Source organism: Elephas maximus, chromosome 1 (genome assembly GCF_024166365.1).
Source record: "Elephas maximus indicus isolate mEleMax1 chromosome 1, mEleMax1 primary haplotype, whole genome shotgun sequence".
Lineage (NCBI taxonomy): Eukaryota > Metazoa > Chordata > Mammalia > Proboscidea > Elephantidae > Elephas > Elephas maximus.
In genome coordinates this window covers 58,481,247-58,499,941 of record NC_064819.1, presented here as the reverse complement: position 1 = coordinate 58,499,941, position 18,695 = coordinate 58,481,247, and the positions used below count along the sequence as shown (strand labels likewise).

Genomic DNA, 18,695 nt, shown 5'->3' with positions numbered 1-18,695 from the left:
TTAATTAGCGCTGCTGCAGTAACTTTATTTCATGATCCCAGAAGGGAAACAGGTAGTGCTGTATGTCAGGGAGCCTCTTAATCTCTGGTGAACTCAGACTGGGTCTTGAGTGCAAGTGGGAAAAGCGGTAGCCACTGAATTTTTATTCCAGAGACCTCTAAACACCCCCCAACTAGCTCCCCAGACCCTGAAATGTCCACCCTTTCTGGCTTCTTTTCAGGCAGTTGATCAATTACACTGCAGTATCAATCGCACATCTGTGGAGGGTAAGGCATTGCTCTAGACATTGCTCCAAGACACAGTCCTTGCTCTCAAGGAGCTTCCACTCTGATCAGGGAGACAGGTACCAAGTGGCAGGAACGAGATGTCACAAAGCCTAGTGAACTCTGATTGAAGAGTCATTAGTGGGTATTTTGTGGACGGTTGCTTGAGCCAGGACTAGAAGAATGGATAGAATTTGATAAAGAAGAGAGAAGAAAGAAAACTTTGCATTAAGGCCAGAAAGAGCAGAGCCTAGTGGGAGAGGACCGCACAGCCCGAGCCCAGCGGGAGAGGACCGCACAGCCCGAGCCCAGCGGGAGAGGACCGCACAGCCCGAGCCCAGCGGGAGAGGACCGCACAGCCCGAGCCCAGCGGGAGAGGACCGCACAGCCCGAGCCCAGCGGGAGAGGACCGCACAGCCCGAGCCCAGCGGGAGAGGACCGCACAGCCCGAGCCCAGCGGGAGAGGACCGCACAGCCCGAGCCCAGCGGGAGAGGACCGCACAGCCCGAGCCCAGCGGGAGAGGACCGCACAGCCCGAGCCCAGCGGGAGAGGACCGCACAGCCCGAGCCCAGCGGGAGAGGACCGCACAGCCCGAGCCCAGCGGGAGAGGACCGCACAGCCCGAGCCCAGCGGGAGAGGACCGCACAGCCAGAGCCCAGCGGGAGAGGACCGCACAGCCAGAGCCCAGCGGGAGAGGACCGCACAGCCAGAGCCCAGCGGGAGAGGACCGCACAGCCAGAGCCTAGCGGGAGAGGACCGCACAGCCCGAGCCCAGCGGGAGAGGACCGCACAGCCAGCCTGACAGGCCAGAGGGCGCATGCTGAGAAACAGAATCCAAGGATGGTATGGAGCCAGCCTGGGGCAGGAACAGGCCAGAGTCCAGTTATCAGTGCATCACCTCTCAGCTCCAAATGCACCCTCCTCACCGGCTCCATGAGAATGGCGCTTCCAGCCTTTCTCCTTTACAACAAACACAATGTTAAGCTTTGAGCTCTGGGACAGTGCAGGAGGAAGGGGCTTCTCTCCCTGGTTCAGGCTCTGATGTGCTGCTGGTTTTCCCCACCACCCAGAGCACACAGTCCTCACAGTCACAGCCCTGCGCTGGCCCAGTGACCACCTTGCCACGGCACCCCTGATATAGACATTGCTCGCCCTGTTCATGACTCACCAGCACCCAACTCCTTCTGTGAACTCTTCACCAGCCTTGGCCCACCTCCACCCAGAAGGGTGTTGCCTCCTTGCCCAGCAACTGTGGACAACCTAGAGAACCACCAACCGGAGGGCTGCAACCACACCTTCTCAAAGGAAGTCTGAACCCCAGGCTTGGGAGGGTCCCCTTCCATGTTTGTCCTTCCATGGATCATCTCCATCAGACTTGCAAAAACAAAAACCTGCACTGGACAATGTGAAAACACGATAAGAATGGCTCTTCTTCAAAAGGAAGTTGTAATGGACAGGAACTGGTAACAAACTAGGTCTAAGCAATGAAGGATTCTGAAAGAAAAAACAAAGCAGTTATTATTTCCAGAAAAGCTTCCTTAAAAAAGAAGAGGACAAGGGAAGGAAAGGACTGGCCTCTCCCATCTCCCATCTCCCATGTGTACACTGCCTGGACAAGTTGTTGACCTCTCTGAGCCTCGGTTTCCTTGCTTATACATAAAGATGCTAACACCTAGTTCAGAGTGTTGTTTTAGAGATTAAATGTAAAGCACTTAGTGCTATGTCCGAAATTCAGAATGCTCATTATGTTGGGAAGTAGAGAGGCAGGGAAACCTCAAGAGGTGGGAGAGGAGAGGTAGAGTTTGAGGGGCGGCCTAGCAAGGTCAAGACTCCTAGCACCCTGGACAGCCAAGGAGCAGCAGGAGAGCGTCCAGCTCCAGGGGCAGGTAAGGAAGTCTCCCTGAACAAAAAGGAAGGAGTGAAATTAATCTTCTCACAATTTTGCCTGGGGCTGGTGGGCTTTTAAAATTCAAACTATCACAGTAACACCTTTATTAGATGTTCCTCACTCTTTCCAGCACCACTAATCTGGTCACTCACATTGTACAAATAAATTCTTTTTTTTTAATTCCCCAGTAAGATGGTTATGAAGGAGTCCCAGTGGTGTAATAGTTAAGCCCTCAGCTGTAAACCAAAAGGCTGGCAGTTTGAACCCACCCAATAGCTCCACAAGAGAAAGACCTGGCAATCTGCTCCCATGAAGATTACAGCCAAGAAAACTCTCTGGCACATTTATACTCTGTCACATGGCATCACTATGCGTCAAAATCTACTTGATGCCACCTAACAACACGAGGAAGGCAGCTGATTTAAAAAACAATAGTTGTTGGCAAGGATGTAGAGAAATTGGAACCCTCATTAACTGCTGGTGAGAATGTAAAATGGTATAGCCACTGTGGAAAACAATTTGGCAGATCTTCAGAAAAGTTAAACATAGAATTACCATATGGTTCAGCAATTCCATTCCTAGGAATATGCCCAAAAGACTTGAAAGCAGGCACTCAAACAGATACTTGTACATCAGTGTTCATTGCAGTACTATTCACAATAGCCAGAAGGTGGAAACAACCCAAGTGTCCATCAACAGATACATGAATAAAGAAAATGTGGTATATACATACAATAGAATATTACTCAGCTGTAAAGAGAAATGAAGTCCTGATGCACACACAACATGGATGAACCATGAAAAGATGCTGAAATAACTCAGTTACAAAAGGACAAATACTGTATGATTCCACTTACATGAAATATCTAGAATAGACAAGTATACCCATTACCCATTGCCGTTGAGTCGATACTGACTCATAGTGACCCTGTAGAACACAGCAGAACTGTCCCATAGTTTCCAAGGCGTGCCGGGTGGATTTGAACTGCCAGCCTCTTGCTTAGCAGCCGTAGCACTTAACCACTACACCACCAGAGTTTCCTAGCATAGGGTGGCACAAATGGTTTGCTCTTGGCTGGTGAACAAAAGGTTGGTGGCTCAGCAGAAGAAAAGGCCTGGGGATTGCTTCCTAAAGATGACAGCCAAGAACACGTTACGCAGCAGTTCTGCTCTGTAACACATGGGGTCACCATAAGTCGGAATTGGCCTGACAGCCCAAAACAACAAGAGAGACCCAAGTTCATTCGTGGTGACCAGGCGCAGGTGGGAGGGAGGGGAAAAAAGGGACGAGGGACCCACTGCTGAGGGGACACTGAGCTTCTATTAAGGGTGCTGGAAAAATTTGGGAACGGATAATGGTGATGATTGGACACGATAAATGTAAGTAATGTCACTGAAATGTTGAAACTGAGAAATATTTTGTTATATATATATATATTTACCACAATAAAAAAAATGGATAGTCTACCATTTTACGTAGGTAGGTGGGAGGCTGCCCTTTCTCTGTGGTCATATCCAAAAGTCAGGAGAAAATACATATATTACCTCTTTTTTTTTTTTGAAACCTATGATCATAGAAAATTCCCTAAAGGTTAATTAAAAGCTTTACTTCCCAGCCTCCGGTGTATTGTGCTAAATATATTTGCTGGTTTGGATGTCAACAGCAACTGATGTTTGTGAATAGCTTATGCAACATCAAAGAGTTGAATAAAAGAAGAGAGAAAAAAAAACCTCAAATACTATATGCCCCAGCCGAATAATGCCTCAACCTGTGATTATTAATCTCATTCCACAGTAAGGACTTCATTAAAAGGCTCCAGGTAAACAAATGTATTCAAACAATACAAACTTTTTATTAATAATAAAAAAAAAAGCATTCCACTTTCTGCATTTGTTTATTAGAATATGATTGCACGTTGGTTGGGTCAAGAGTAATTGACAGATATGATAGAAATTATTATATCTTAAAGTCTTTGATGAAACCTTCTCTCTCTCTCTCTCTCTCTCTCACACACACACACACACACACACAACACACTCCTTGCTACTACCACCACCCCAGATGGGAGGTGGAACAGATTATCACAGTTTGTTACACACACTGAAAAGAAGAATCAGGGTGTTGGCCAAGAGTTTCGATCTCTTGAACCAGAACTCTGAACCTTTATTCAGATTCTAAATCTGATAATAATGCCTTTAAAAAGATTTAAAAGCAAAAACAGGCATTTTCAGAAAGTTGAACTTTTTTCCCTTTGACAGACAGCCCTATTCAAACTTATTCTGACACTAACACCCAATTTTAAGGAAGAGGTTTATGCCAATTAGCGCTGATTCCCTTGGTTTATCAATAATTAGTTGCCATGAGAAACTGATTTCATGAAGGCCTTCTCCAGAGTTCTGAACCCTTTGCTTTTATTAATTACTTAACAACCGTTCAGATTATTAGGGACCCACTTGCAAACACCACAAGGAATGTTAGCACCATTTAGCACTTGCTTATTTGGCTTCTCCACTTAGTAGACAAGCAGGGAAATATGCTCAGCTTTAGTGGTTATTGCCGTTAGCTGCCGTGGAGTAGCTCTGACTCAGGGTGACCTTATGTATAAGAGAACAACTCTCTGCTCAGTCCGGCACCATCCTCACAATTGTTGATATGTTTGAGACCATCGTTGCAGCTATTGTGTCAATCCACCTCACTGAGACTTTCCCTCGTTTTCACTGACCCTTTACTTACTAAACATGATGTCCTTTTCTAGTGATGGGTCTTTTGTGATTACGTGTTCAAAATACAAGACAAAGTCTTGGCAACATCCTCGTTTCTAAGGAGCATTCTGGTGGTATTTCCTCTAAGACTGATTTGCTCCTCCTTCTGGCACTCCATGGTATATTCAACATTCTTCATCAGTACCATAATTTGAATGCATCAATTCTTCTTCCATCCTCCTTTTTCATTGTCCAGCGTTCACATGCATATGAGGCAACTGAAAAGACCATGGCTTGGTCAGGTGCACTTGAGTTATCAAAGTGACATCTTTGCTTTTTATAAAATTAAAGAAGTCTTTTGATGCAGATTTACCCACTGCAATACGTTGTATGAGTTCTTGACTACTGCTTCCATGGTACTGGTGGGGAAACCAGGGCTTGGCTGCCTCCTGTAGGTATCTTTTCAGCAGGTACCATGATCCTATTGATGCCACCATGCCCTGTCCTGTCCCCATTTGGGGCCCTGCAGTCTGCTCTGTCAAACTTCAATAGCCATTACCACATCCTGGGCTGTCACCCTTGTTTCTAGGCCTTCCCCCATGAACTCAGCCTTCTGCCCTGACCCAAGTGAGAACCAGCACAGAGTCTACCGCAGCAGGCTCAGGGCAGGCCCAACAAGCTTGCTTTTGAGCTGGGTAGTTGGCTGGGCTAAACCCACTGTCATGGATTGAATTGTGTCCCCTCAAAAATATCTGTCAATTTACTTGAGACTGCGTTGGCATCTCCTGTCTGGAGGGGAGATGGGAGGGTAGAGAGGGTTAGAAACTGACAAAACCGTCACGAAAGGAGAGACTGGAAGGAGGGAGCAGGCTGACTCACTAGGGGGAGAGTAAGTGGGAGTATGGAGTAAGGTGTATATAAACTTATATGTGACAGACTGACTTGATTTGTAAACTTTCACTTAAAGCACAATAAAAATTATTTAAAAAATCTGTCAATTTAGCTAGGCCATGATTCCTAGTATGTGGTTGTCCTCCATTTTGTGATCGATATAATTTTTCTATGTGTTGTAAATCCTAATCTCTGCCTGTGGTTAATGAGGCAAGATTAGATTCTGTTAAAAGGCATTAGGGTGGAATGTAACACTCTTGCTCAGGTCACATCCCTAATCCAATGTAAAGGGAGTTTCCCTGGGGTATGGCCTGTACCACCTTTTATCTTACAAAACATAAAAGGAACGGCAAGTGGAGAGTGGGGTACCTCATACCAACAAAACAGAAGCACCGGAAGCAGAACGTGTCTTTTGTACCTGGGGTTCCTGCACAGAAAAGCCCTAGTCCAGGGGAAGACTGGTGACAAGGGCCTTTCTCCAGAGCCAACAGAGAAAGCTTTCCCCTGGAGCTGACACCCGAATTTGGACTTCCAGCCTACTGGACTGTGAGAGAATAAACTGTTTGTTAAAGCCATCCACTTGTGGAATTTCTGTTACTGCAGCACTAGATGACTAAGACACCTACTGTCTTAGTTTCCTAGTGCTGCTGCAACAGAAATACCACAAGTGGGTGGCTAACAGAAATTTACTCTCTTAATACATAGGAGTCTAGAAGTCCAAATTCAGGGCGTGTCTCTGGGGGGGGGTCCTTTCTTGTCTATTTCAGCTTCTGTTGTTGTTGTTGTTGTTGTTAGGTGCTGTCTAGTCGGCTCCGACTCATAGCAACCCCACGTACAACAGAACGAAACACTGCCCAGTCCTGCGCCATCCTCACAACCATTGGTATGATTGAGCCCGTTGGTGCAGCCACTGCGTCAATCCATCTTATCAAGTGTCTTCCTCTTTTTCGCTTACCCTCTACCAAGAGTGACGTCCTTCTCCAGGGACTGATCCCTCCTGATAACATGTCCAAAGTATGTGAGAGGAAGTCTTGCCATCCTTCCTTCTAAGGAGGAGCCTGACTGTACTTCTTCTAAGACGGATTTGTTCGTTCTTCTGGCAGTCCATGGTATATTCAACATTCTTCGCCAGCACCATAATTCAAAGGCATTAATTCTTCTTTGGTCTTCTTTATTCATTGTCCAGCTTTCACACGCATATTAGACGAATGAAAACAACATTAATTGGGTCAGGCGCACCTTAGTCTTCAAGGTGACATCTTCTGAGTGGCGTCTTATAAAAAGGGAGCCACACGCAGGAGGGAAATAGAGGCCACATGACAATGGACATAACTGCAACTACAAACAGAGGAACACCAAGGATTGCCCGCAGACGAGAAGCTGAAAGAGACAAAGAAGGAACTTACCCTGAGCCAACACCATGATTTCAGGCTTCTAGCCTCCAAAACTGTTAGAAAATAAATGTCTGTTCTTCAAAGCCACCAATTTGTGGTGTTTTTGTTATGGCAGCTCTAGGAAACTAAGACAATAACCAGCCAGTCTCTACCACAGTCCTCTAGTACCATCTTTCAAACTGCCCCTTAATTGAGCTATATAAGTGTGGAGTACCTCTCCTTAACCACCTCCAGTGATGTGGACCTCATCACCAGCTGGAAACCATGTAGCATCCTCAGGGCCTGATCAAACGAGCAAAGGGAGTTGGATGGGTCCTGCATGTGCTTAGATGGCTCTCCTAAACTGTATCAGAAGAGAGGCACATCAACTGGGGTTTGATTCTGAACTGACCCCAGGACTGATGGGAATGCAGGGTGGACAACCATAAGACAACTGAGAACTTTGAAAGTAAGCCCAATGAGTTTCTAGAAGTGTTGGTGCAACAGGGATTCAACAACAATAATGACCTAGAGCATCTGCTGAGTCTCTAAAGCTAAGTGATTAACAGCAGGTCATTGTTAAAAATCAACGTGTATCAGTCTTGTCTACTCATTTGGTTTTCAGGGATGTCGGGGTGTTCTGTACTCTGTAAAGCTCTATACACAGGTAAGAATTTATTTTTGCTAATTTGAATCAACAAGTATTTATTAATTTGAACTATTTGCATAATAGATTTTTTTCATTTAGTGAGCTCATTATTCCTTGGGAATATGAAAGAAAAAAGTACAACACGCACACGCACACACCTATAGTATTTCCTGCCTATAACCAACCACCTTTCTAGACATTTACTTTAACTTTTAATTTTTTTGTTGTTGATGTGTTAAAGTGTATATAACATGAAATTTACCATTTTAACCGTTTTAAGTGTACAATTCAGTGGTGGTAAGTACATTCACATTGCTATGTAACCATTATCACTACCTACTTTCAGATCTTTTTCACCATCCCAAAAGAAACTCTGTACCCATTAAGCAATAACTCCCCATTCCTCCCTCTCCCCAATCCCTGGTAACCTGTACTGTACATTCTGTCTCTATGCATTCATTCACCTATTCTAGATATTTCATATAAGTGGAATCATACAATTTTTGTCCTTTTGCATCTGGCTTATTTCACTTAGCATAATGTCTTCCAGGTTCAACCATGTGGTAGCATGTACCAGAACTTCATTGCTTTTTATGGGTGAATAATATTTCACTGTACGATATACCACATTTTGTTTATCCACAAATCTGTTGACGTACCACTTAGGCTGTTTCTACTTTTTGGCTATTGTGAATACTGCAGCCATAAACATTGGTGTACAAGCCTGTTTGCATTCCTGCTTTCAAGTCTTTTGGGTATACGCCTAGAAGTGGAATTGCTATGTCACCTGAGTGGTAAATTCTGGGGTCCCTGAGTGGCAAATGGTTAACACATTTGACTGCTAACTGAAAGGCTGGCTGATGGGGTCCACCCGGAGATGCCTCGGAACAAAGGCTTAGAGATTTACGTCTAAAAAATCAGCCAACGAAAACCCTACGGAGCACAGTTCCACTCTGACACACATGGGGTGGCCATGAGTCGAAATCACCTTGACCGTAACATGGCAATTCTATGTTTAGCTTTTTGAGGAACTATGAACTGTTTTCCGCAGCAGCTGCACCGTACAGACATTTACTTCTGCTCCTCTAGGTGTTTCACGTGCTTTGCATCAGTTCCCTGAGTTCTGGCCTCACACAAGTCCTGATTCCTCATACTGGTTGTTAACACTGTGCTCCTACTGTGACACTCGTCACCTTGAGAGCCAGATTGATCTGTAAAATGTGCTAATACCTGACAGCAACTGTAGGTTGTTGGCCATGGTCAACAGTACAACGCTGTGAATGAGCATATGGGGAGATTCTGAGCTATCAATGATTGTGGGTAGCAAGAAATAAAAAACGGAGTAAAGGGCTTCTGGGCAAAGAGAGAGCAGTGTACTGGGCAGGACTCACCCCCATAAGATGTCTTTTACTGCCCTAAATTTGGGGAAGCCTTTGGACCTCACCCCACAGAGCTCTATTTTCTAGAAGACATTCACAGGCAGCCAATGTTTGGCAAAGGTCAACAGCAGTGTTTACGTTTGAAGAGAGTTGTGTCTCTGAAGTCTCCACATGTTTCAGATTGTGTACTAGATCAACAGAGACAGGCATAGTATGAGGGCTTGGGGAATACAGCTGATGACATCTGTGTTGTGATGACATACAGAGTAAACTCACATGAGCCCTGGTGAAAGCTGTGTCAAAGGAAGGATAGTAGCAGGAACCACTAGGGGGCTGATGGCCTTTGTGGGAGGAAAATTCAAGGAGATGCTGGCTTGGGGCTGTGTCTTTCAGCGGCAGCCAATGAGAAAGAAGGTAGCTTTGACAGCAGATGCAGGAAAAGAGCTGAGGCTGTTAAACTCAAAATTGGTCCACGTTTGTCCTTGACTACTAACCTAAAGATTGGCAGTTCGAACCCACACAGCGACACCGTGGAAGAAAAGCCTGGTCATCTGCTTCCGTAAAGATTATAGCCAAGAAAACTGTATGGAGCAGTTCTACTCTGTAACACATGGGTTTGTCATGAGTTGGAATTCACTTGACAGCAAAGGGTCTGGGTTTTTTGCTTATCTCCCTATATTGACTTAAATGAGATACCATACTGCAGAGAGGTAATGGTCTTACTTTTAATGCTATGGTTGCTGTTGTTAGTTGCTGTTGAATTGGCTTCAATTCATGGCAATCCCAGTACAACAGAACAAAATGTTGCCCAGTCCTGTGCCATCCTCACAATCATTAGTATGCTTGAGTCCATTGTTGTGGCTGTCGTGTGTTCTGAATGCCTTCCAACCTAGAGGCTTATCTTCCAGCACTATACTGAACAATATTCAGTTGTGATCTATAAGATTTTCATTGGCTAATACTCTCCTGTCTCCTATCTCCATGTTGACTCAAAGCTTAGCCCACCAAGTGATTTTTGGGGTAGGAGTGGGGTGGAACCACCCTTCTTCAGCAGAAACCAGACAGGCAAGATTAATCTCTATTTTGGTAAAGTCTAGATAATAGCTGATCAAACTCTGCTGGAGGATAATCGCACTGACGTTCTGACTTCTAAAATGTCAAAACATGTAAAGGATCATCAAGTTAAAATTAATTCTCAGGTGGGTTGGAGAAAATCGTCAGGTTTAAAAAAAGAGAGAGAAAGAAATGGGGGCAAAATAGCCTAGTCTCTCTCATATAGCAGTAAGAACTGTAGTTAGCAATGTACTATTTTCAATGAAATGATAAAGGCAGCCACCCAGAAGAGGCCTCCCTCTGGCTTTCCAGCCACCACCAAAGCATTCAGTGAAGAAGCTACCAGCCACAGGCTCGAAGACATACTTGTAGGGGATGTGAAGAAATGGAGAGTCCTCACAGAGAAACGTTTACACTAGGAAACTTAAGCTAATAACAACACAAGTTAAGAATTACTATACTTATAGACTCATCCCCCCGCCCCCAAGAGAATCATGAATTCTAGAACACATCTATGCCTTGGAAAAAAGGGGGAAAAGAGGGTAGTAGGGACAGAGGGAAGGAAGGGAAGGGATGAGGAGAGAAGAGAAGAGAAGGGAAGGGAAGAGAGGGGAGGGGAGGGGAGGGAAAAGGAGGGGAGGGGAAGAGGGAAAGAAAGGGAAGACGGGAAGGTGAGGGGATGGGAGAGAAGGGAAGGAAAGGGCACCCCAAACTGTAAAGACATGCACTCAACAATGTGCTGACAGCCCATTCCCAAGGCACCTGCTGCCCCTATTTTGCCTGCCAGGCATGGCTTAAACCAAAACCAAAAACCAAACCCACTGCTGTTGAGTCAATTCCAACTCATAGGACCCTAAAGGACAGAGTAGAATGCCCCACAGAGTTCCCAAGGGGCGCCTGGTGGATTTGAACTGCCGACCTCTTGGTTACCAGCAGTAGCACTTAACCACTATGCCACCAGGGTTTCCATGGCTTAGGCACAGGAAAAATGTGATACAAGAACCTCAAAGAAACAAATCAGTAAATCTCTTTGTAGTTTAAGAGAAACAATAGTCTAGCATAAATAATTGGAAAAACTATTAACAAGGTGTGAGGCTAAAGCTCAGCTTCTGATGTAAGCATCACATCCTCACTTCTGAAAGAGCACAGAAAGCAGACTTGGGTGTGGAACTGGGTGTGGAACTGTTGATGGCAAGTTGGTAGTAGGACAAGTTCAATGGGGTGATGACACTGGGGGTGAACTCAGGAGGTGTCTCTTCTCTAACTCTGCACGAGGCTAGTGTTGACTTCCACTCCAGTTTTAAATGCTCAAGCCAGTTTGAAGATAGAAAAATCTATTTTTCTATCTTAATACAAAAGTGGTATTTATGAGTAAGATCTCAACCAAGAACAGAGCTTCAGGCATAAAGAGCCCCAACTCTAAAGGTGCAAATTACTTCCCCTGTTTCTGGGCTTGCGTTCATCCCCCTGTGGAGCAGCAGTGGGAATGTGCCTCCTATTTGGGACAAAGTGCAATCCTGTGATGTTATCTGAATTAAGGAGGCCTGGAAATTCCACAGATGAGCGCTTACTGCAGCAATGCAAAAGAACTCAACTTTTACTGCAAATGTGTCCCTCAAATGCAGAGGAGCAGACATTCTTGGTCCTTATTTTTAGGTTGCATAAAAGGGTAAACCTTCAGGTAAAGCAGGGAATATGGCTATGTGCCCATGATCACTAGTGGAAACACACAAGGGATTCTTTTAGTGCTGCCCTGAGAATTTACCAGTGAAGAGCTCTGCTGTTGACCCTGCTGGGTGCACCAAACTCTTAAGCCAAGGTTCAAGGTCACCAAGAAGGATATGGTTTACACACAGGCATTGGAAGGAAAAATGACGTATGCAAACAGAGCAAGTTCAGCTTCAACAGTGGGTGCCAGTACCCCATGACCAGCAGGTCACTCCCCGCAGCAGCCAATGCAGGGGTGATGGTCTGCACTCTCCCCTCTTAAGCTGAAGAGGAGGGACCTTGTTCTGGCCCCACCAGGAGTAGATATAAAAGTGGGGTTGGCCAGGGGCCATGTGACATGCATGCTTAAGCAGTAGGCAGTCTGTATACCCAGAATAGGAAGGAGTTCCCTGGATAAAGAAGCAGAAACTGGGAGAGACGGGGGCTCAGTTCCCAGCCTCCATTATCAGGCAATGTTCTGGGCCCAAGGACTCTGATGAGGTGGTCCAGGGGAGGGTTACAAGGCCACACAACCAGTTTTCCTAACATCTGGGCTATTCACCTACACTCTTTCTCGGAGGTAGCCTAGAGCTCCTCTGTTTAAGTCATAAAACAAAATCTCAGTAAGAGGAGCTTCCATTTTACTGATGTTGAGAACAGTTTATCTTAGTCATTGGGCACGAGAACAGCAGGTTTTTCTGAGAAATGTCATAGCTGCTGAGTAGTGTCTTTCTTAAAGCTCTCAATGGCTCCTCATCATTCATACCCGGAAGGCCCACCTATTTCTGTTGCTGTGGAGATCTGCAGTTGGTTGAAAAGGTACATTAATTTTGCTTCCACTCTAGAATTTAAATTAAAAAAAAAAGCAGTCTTTTTTTTTTTTTAGGTTTTACAAGTACAGCTTTATTTCATTTCTAATAAATTAGAACTTGATTTATATTTAATAGGCATAAAATTTTTGAGCCAAAAAAAGTTAAATTTAAAACACTTTACTAAATTCCCTAAACTTAGAGAGCAAACTAGAAAGCATTTTAATATTTGTAAATAACTCAAAGACATCAATAAACAATATGAGAAAACCTGTTTTAATCATTTTTCTTAACGAGATTAAAAATATATTTGTGCTTTCTAGTAAAAAAGAAGAAAACCTAGTTTCTAGGTTTCTCTCTTGATTCTCAAGGAACTTCGTTCTCAAATTGATTCCATGCCTCTTAGCTCATTTAATTTCTTTCTCCATTGTTGATGAATGATGTTCAAAATAAAACTCATTAACTTTTATCCAACTGATCTGCAAATTCTCAAAATTTCCTAGCTTTTTCAATGCCCAATCTCCTTAGCCCAGAATTTGGACATGTAAAAATTTAATATACATTTAACATTTATTCATAAAACCTGACAATATGGACTATAGTCTCTAACTAAATTTATCTACTTTCCCTCCATTATCAGCTATGATACTTAACGTTGCTGTTGTTGTTAACTGCTGTCAACTCCAATTCGTGGCAACCTTATTTATAACAGAACAAAATGTTGCCTAACCCTGGACCATCTCCACTATCTTTGATATACTTGAGCCCATTGTTGAAGTTATTATGTTCATCCATCTCAGTGATGGTTTCCCTCATTATTGCTGACCCTCCAAAAAAATGCATTCTGATCTTGTCCTCAGTTACCCCACCAAAACAAAACCCAAACCCGCTGCCGTCAAGTTGATTCCCATTCATAGTGACCCAACAGAATAGAGCTGCCCCGTAGGGTTTCCAAGGAGCACCTGGTGGATTCGAACGGCTGAACTTTTGGTTAGCACCCATAGCTCTTAACCACTAGCCACCAAAGTTTCCCAGTTATCCCACACCTGATACAAATCGAGTAAGACAGCGAGTGAGTCAGACAGCTAGACTTACTCCTCACGTCTCTTCCTATTCACTTTTCCTAGCTTGTCTCTGCCCTAAGGTAACTCTCTAGCTGGTATTTCTCTTCCTGGACACATCAGAGTCTACAGTCCTTGATTATTACAAAAAAAAAAAAAACTAACCAACCCAGAAATATTCGGAAAAAAAAGTTTAGTAGCTGTGGTTTCCAGCAACAAAACATACAAATTACTTTCAAGATAAGTTAGAAGATACCTCTTACCTTTGCGTCAACTCTGACTCATGGCAACCCCATGGTATCCGAGTAGAAACATGCTCCTTAGGGTTTTCAATGGCTCATTGCTCAGAGGTAGATGGCCAGGTGCCTCTGGGTGGACTAGAACCTCCAAACTCTTCGTTAGCAGCTGAGCTCGTTAACTATTTGCACCACCCAGGAGCGCCAGGTTAGAAGACAGCAGCATGCTTCATTAGCCCTCACCACTAGGAACTTAGGGGATCACATTTGACCTTTAACCTAAACTCCCATTTTCAGCTAAACTTGGGCTCCTGAGCACAACTTCTTTAAGATATATAGCATATGATATGCATTGGGGAATGTAATTGGACACAGAAAATGAGAAAAATGGAAACTCTCCATCATTTGGGCCATAGCCCAAACCATTTTCTTTCTATAGTTATTCAGTCTATATTTACTGAATGTCTTCAACTGGTGGAGAAGGAAGCTCAGGAGGGTATATGACACACAGCCACTGCCTTTGAGAAGCAAGAACATATATCTTTGTACTTTTATTAACAAAACAATGACAAAGAATAAAAGAAACACGGACTATTTAAAGGATATTTGGAGAACACTGGCAAGTGTAAAGAAGAAAATTAAAATCACTTTAACTCTAGGATCTGTTGATAACCACTGTTACCATGCTGCGTTAAGTCACTCCAGTCCCTTTTCTGTTGCAATTGTACTGCATATACAAATTTATATGCTTATTATTTTCCTTTTAACATTGTAAGAAGAATAACCTTTGGAGCAGCAGCTGAGGGCATTAACCACTTATACCACCCAGGGATTCCTAAGCTGTATTAGGTAAGCCCCACCCCGTCAAAAAAAAAAAGTTGCTATCAAGTCGATTCTGACTCAATGAGATTATAAGACAGAGGAGAAGTGCCCAGTAGGGTTTCCAAGGCTGTAAACCTTTAAGGAAACAGACTGTTCCATCTTTCTCCCACAGATCAGCTGGTGGGTTTGAACTGCAGACCTTTCAGTTAGCAGCCGAGCACTTAACCACTGTGTTACCAGGGCTCCTAGGCAGTAGTAGGTACTTGCATGGAAACAGACGGCCTCTGAGTTGTGGCCTCACTAATTCAAACCAAAATGTGCGAGTGCACTTCCCACTCTCCTCTGAGGCTCGCAGAGACTCTGCCAGACACAGCGCCCAGGAAGAACAAATCTATGCACAGGCCAGCTGACTGAGTCATAAGCAGCACAATTCGTGAGCCAGAAGCACACCATCTTCCTTTCCTGCTACAAAAGGGCAGCGAAGGAAACAGAGGTGTGAGTCATCTAGTAACACCGCGGTAACGGGAAATCCCATTGGAGTAGTCAAGTGGATGTGAGAAACATCTTTCACATGCTCCATTAAGCTGCTTTTTTCACAGCTAACCATACTTCACAATGGACTGAGAACTAGCTCGCTGCTCTCTCTCTTCATTCCCATTCAATAAACATATGTCATGTATCCACTGACCATTTCCCCCAGGGAGGAACAACTAAAGAGATAAAAAAAAAAAAAAGGAGCTGATTAATTCTTATGAGCCAGCATCAATGAGGTGCTTGGAGACAAACGAGACATAATCAGACATCAATGTTTTAGGAAAAGGAGCCAAACAGAGCATATTTCCAAAGTGCCTGGCTCTGGACACTGATGAGTCTGTCGGTACTCCATGACGTGGCCTCCCTCCACAACTTAGTGATGACACCAAGCCATCTTACTGTAGGAAGCAGATTCTGTATTTTCAACCACTACTCGCTATTACCTTCTGTAGAGATTTATAGCCTTGGAAATCCTATGGGGTTACTATGAGTCAGAATGGACTTAATGGCAGCAGGTGGGTAGTGCTATTATGATCCAAGGCCCCTTTCTACTGGGCGCATCTAGGTTGCTCGTCTCACGCATTCACATCCAGTTATATTCAACAAATGTATACTGAGTGGTGCTTACTATGGGCAAGCCCTGTGCTAGGAACTGTTGTATCGTTGTTGTTAATCTCCATCAAGTGACCCATGCACAACGGAACAAAATGCTGCCCCATCCTGCATCATCTTCATGTTCACTGGTATGTTTGTGCCCATTGTTAAAGCTATTGTGTCAATCCATCTCATTGAGTATTTCCCTCGTTTTTGCTGACCCTTTACCTTACCAAACATAATGTCGTTTTTTAGCAATTGGTCTTTCCTGATGACACGTCCAAAGTAAGTGAGGCAAAGTCTGGCCAGCTTTGCTTGTAAGGAGTATTCTGGCTGTATTTGTTCTAAGATCAACTTGTTTATTCTGGTAGCCTGCAGTATATTCAGTATTCTTTACCAACGCCACAGTTCTAATACATCAATTCTTCTTTTGTCTTCCTTTTTCATTGTAGAGCTTTTGTGTGCATGGGAGGCAACTGAAAAGACCATGGCTTAGGTAAGGTGCACTTTAGTCATCAAAGTGGTACATTTGCTTTTTAAAACTTTAAAAATGTCTTTTGCAGCAGATTTGCCCAATGCAATACATCCTTTGATTTCTTGACTATTGCTTCCATGGACCGTGATTATTGACCCAAGTAGAATTAAATCATCGACAACTTCAATTTCTTCTTCAGAAGCTGCAAAAATAAAAATGTGTTGAAGGAACCTGAGGAGATAGCAAGACAAATACTCTGCTCTCTCACTTGCTGGAATCAGTTCAGAAGCTGACATTTGTATTTCTTTTCCATGTGGGAATCTGAGTGACCTAGGTTCATGTTCTGGTCTTGTGTTGTTGTTTGTTGCTTACTGTGTATCACTAGGCAAAATCCTAAAAGGGAGTTATAAAACTAATTTAGAAATTTATAGGAAAAGCAAAGGATCAGGACTATCTGAGACAATTACAGAGGTGAACACCAAGGTTAGGGGTCTTGCCCACAAGATAGCAGATTAATAGCTGTGAAAGGCTACTGTAATTAAAACAATGGGGTATCATTACAGAACTGAACAAGGAGAACAATGGCGCAGGATAAAAACCCAGAAACAAACTCGCACCTATGGGAAAACTTGATTGGTAACAGGGGTGGGATTACAAAATAACAAGTATGGACTACTTTAAAAATGGTGTTGAGACAACTGATTATTCAAATGAAGAGTTATTTTCCTGCTTCAAAATTGTTGTTAGTTGCCATCAAGTCAGCTCTGGCTCATGGCGACCTTATGTATAACAGAAACGTTGCCTGGTCCTGCAGCGTCTTCATGATTCTTGGCGTATTTCAGTCCATCGTTGTGACTGTTGTGTCCCCCGGTGTATTTTGAGTGCCTTCCAACCTAAGGGCTCATTTTCCAGCACTGTATCTGACAACATTCTGTTGTGATCCATCGGGTTTTCATTGGCTGATTTGCAGAAGTAGATCGCCAGGCCTTTCTTCCTAGTCTGTCTTAGTCTGAAAGCACTGCCAGAACCTGTCCATCACGGGTATCTCAAATACCGGTGACATAGCTTCCGGCATCATAGCAACATGCAAGTCATCATGGTGGGGAAAACTCACAGACAAGTGGTGGACTGCACAATTTGGAGTAGTCATTTGTGCTGGCTCACCAAATATTCTTGTTCTCTACTTCTTCTGGGTGCGGGATGGGGTTGTACTTCCCTGTCCCCTCAGAAATTTGGTGTGGTCGTGTAACTTCAATTGGCCACTGAAACGTACTCAGAAAAGATGTGTGTCACCTTCAAGCAGAGGCTTTACGCAGCAATGTTTACTTGCTACACACCCTTCCTTGCTACAGGGAGCCTGGATGTTGGTGGCTAGATACGCCTCCATCGACCAGGGTCCCTGTAACTACGGTGACCACACACTCCTGTGGTTGCATCCCACAATGGGATGAAGCAAAAGAGAGACATAAACTTGGGATTAAACTTCTAAGATTTGGGGATTGTTTGTTTCTTTGGTATAATCTAGCCTCTCCTAACTAATAGAAAAATTAACTCCAGATGTGAAAACTATGAAAATTTTTTTTAAAAACGTACAGGCAAATATCTTTATGTCCTCAGAGCATGGATGTTGTTTTTGTTAGCTGCTATCTCTTAAGACAGTGGTTCCGAAATTTGGGTCCATATTGGAATCAATGGCAGGTTTGGGTGGATAAAAAACACCAGTGTCTGGGTCCCAACCCTGAAGACTCGGATTTAATTATGGGATGCGGCATGGGTGGTAAGACTGTTTAAAGCTTCCCAGGTGATGCCAGTGTGCAGCCCAGGTGGAAAACCACTGCTTTTTATGAGAAATGGCAGGTTTGGACTCAGGTTTTAGAATTTGCTAGCTATGGGTAAAAACCTCAGTCCTGCCACTAATTAGCTTTGGAATCTCTGGCAATTGTGCTACCAATTTTTCTACCAGTACAATGCGGATAATAACACCTATTCTGTTAGACTGCTAGAAGAATTATATAAGAACAATGTATTAATTATAAATTAGCCAGCACACTATCTTATATATAGCAGTGATACGTGGTTTTTCTCCTTAGAAGACTAAAATTCTGACATGTATTACAGAAGTGAAAATTAGTTATTCTCCTGTACGATCTTACCAGAAATGTACACCAAGCAGATTCCTCTGCCCTGGGGGTGGGCTGCCCATCTTCACACCATCCCCTGTCCCAGGCCCTAATCCACCTTCTCTTCTCATCTATCC

The 18,695-nt window shown here is 43.9% G+C and overlaps 1 protein-coding gene across 8 annotated transcripts in view; it reads right to left on the bottom strand.

Moving 5' to 3' along the window:
• The window catches only part of RNF182 (ring finger protein 182), a 195,462-nt gene that overhangs the window by 69,134 nt on the left and 107,633 nt on the right, over positions 1–18,695 (bottom strand). Inside the window, exon 6 of one of the 8 annotated variants that reach the window (XR_007517370.1) lies at positions 15,576–16,640. The exons of the other annotated variants lie outside the window; for them this stretch is intronic. The gene's annotated coding sequence lies outside the window, so the exon portion shown is untranslated. Of the gene's footprint in view, positions 1–15,575; positions 16,641–18,695 lie in introns of those variants that run through there. 8 annotated transcript variants of the gene reach the window in all.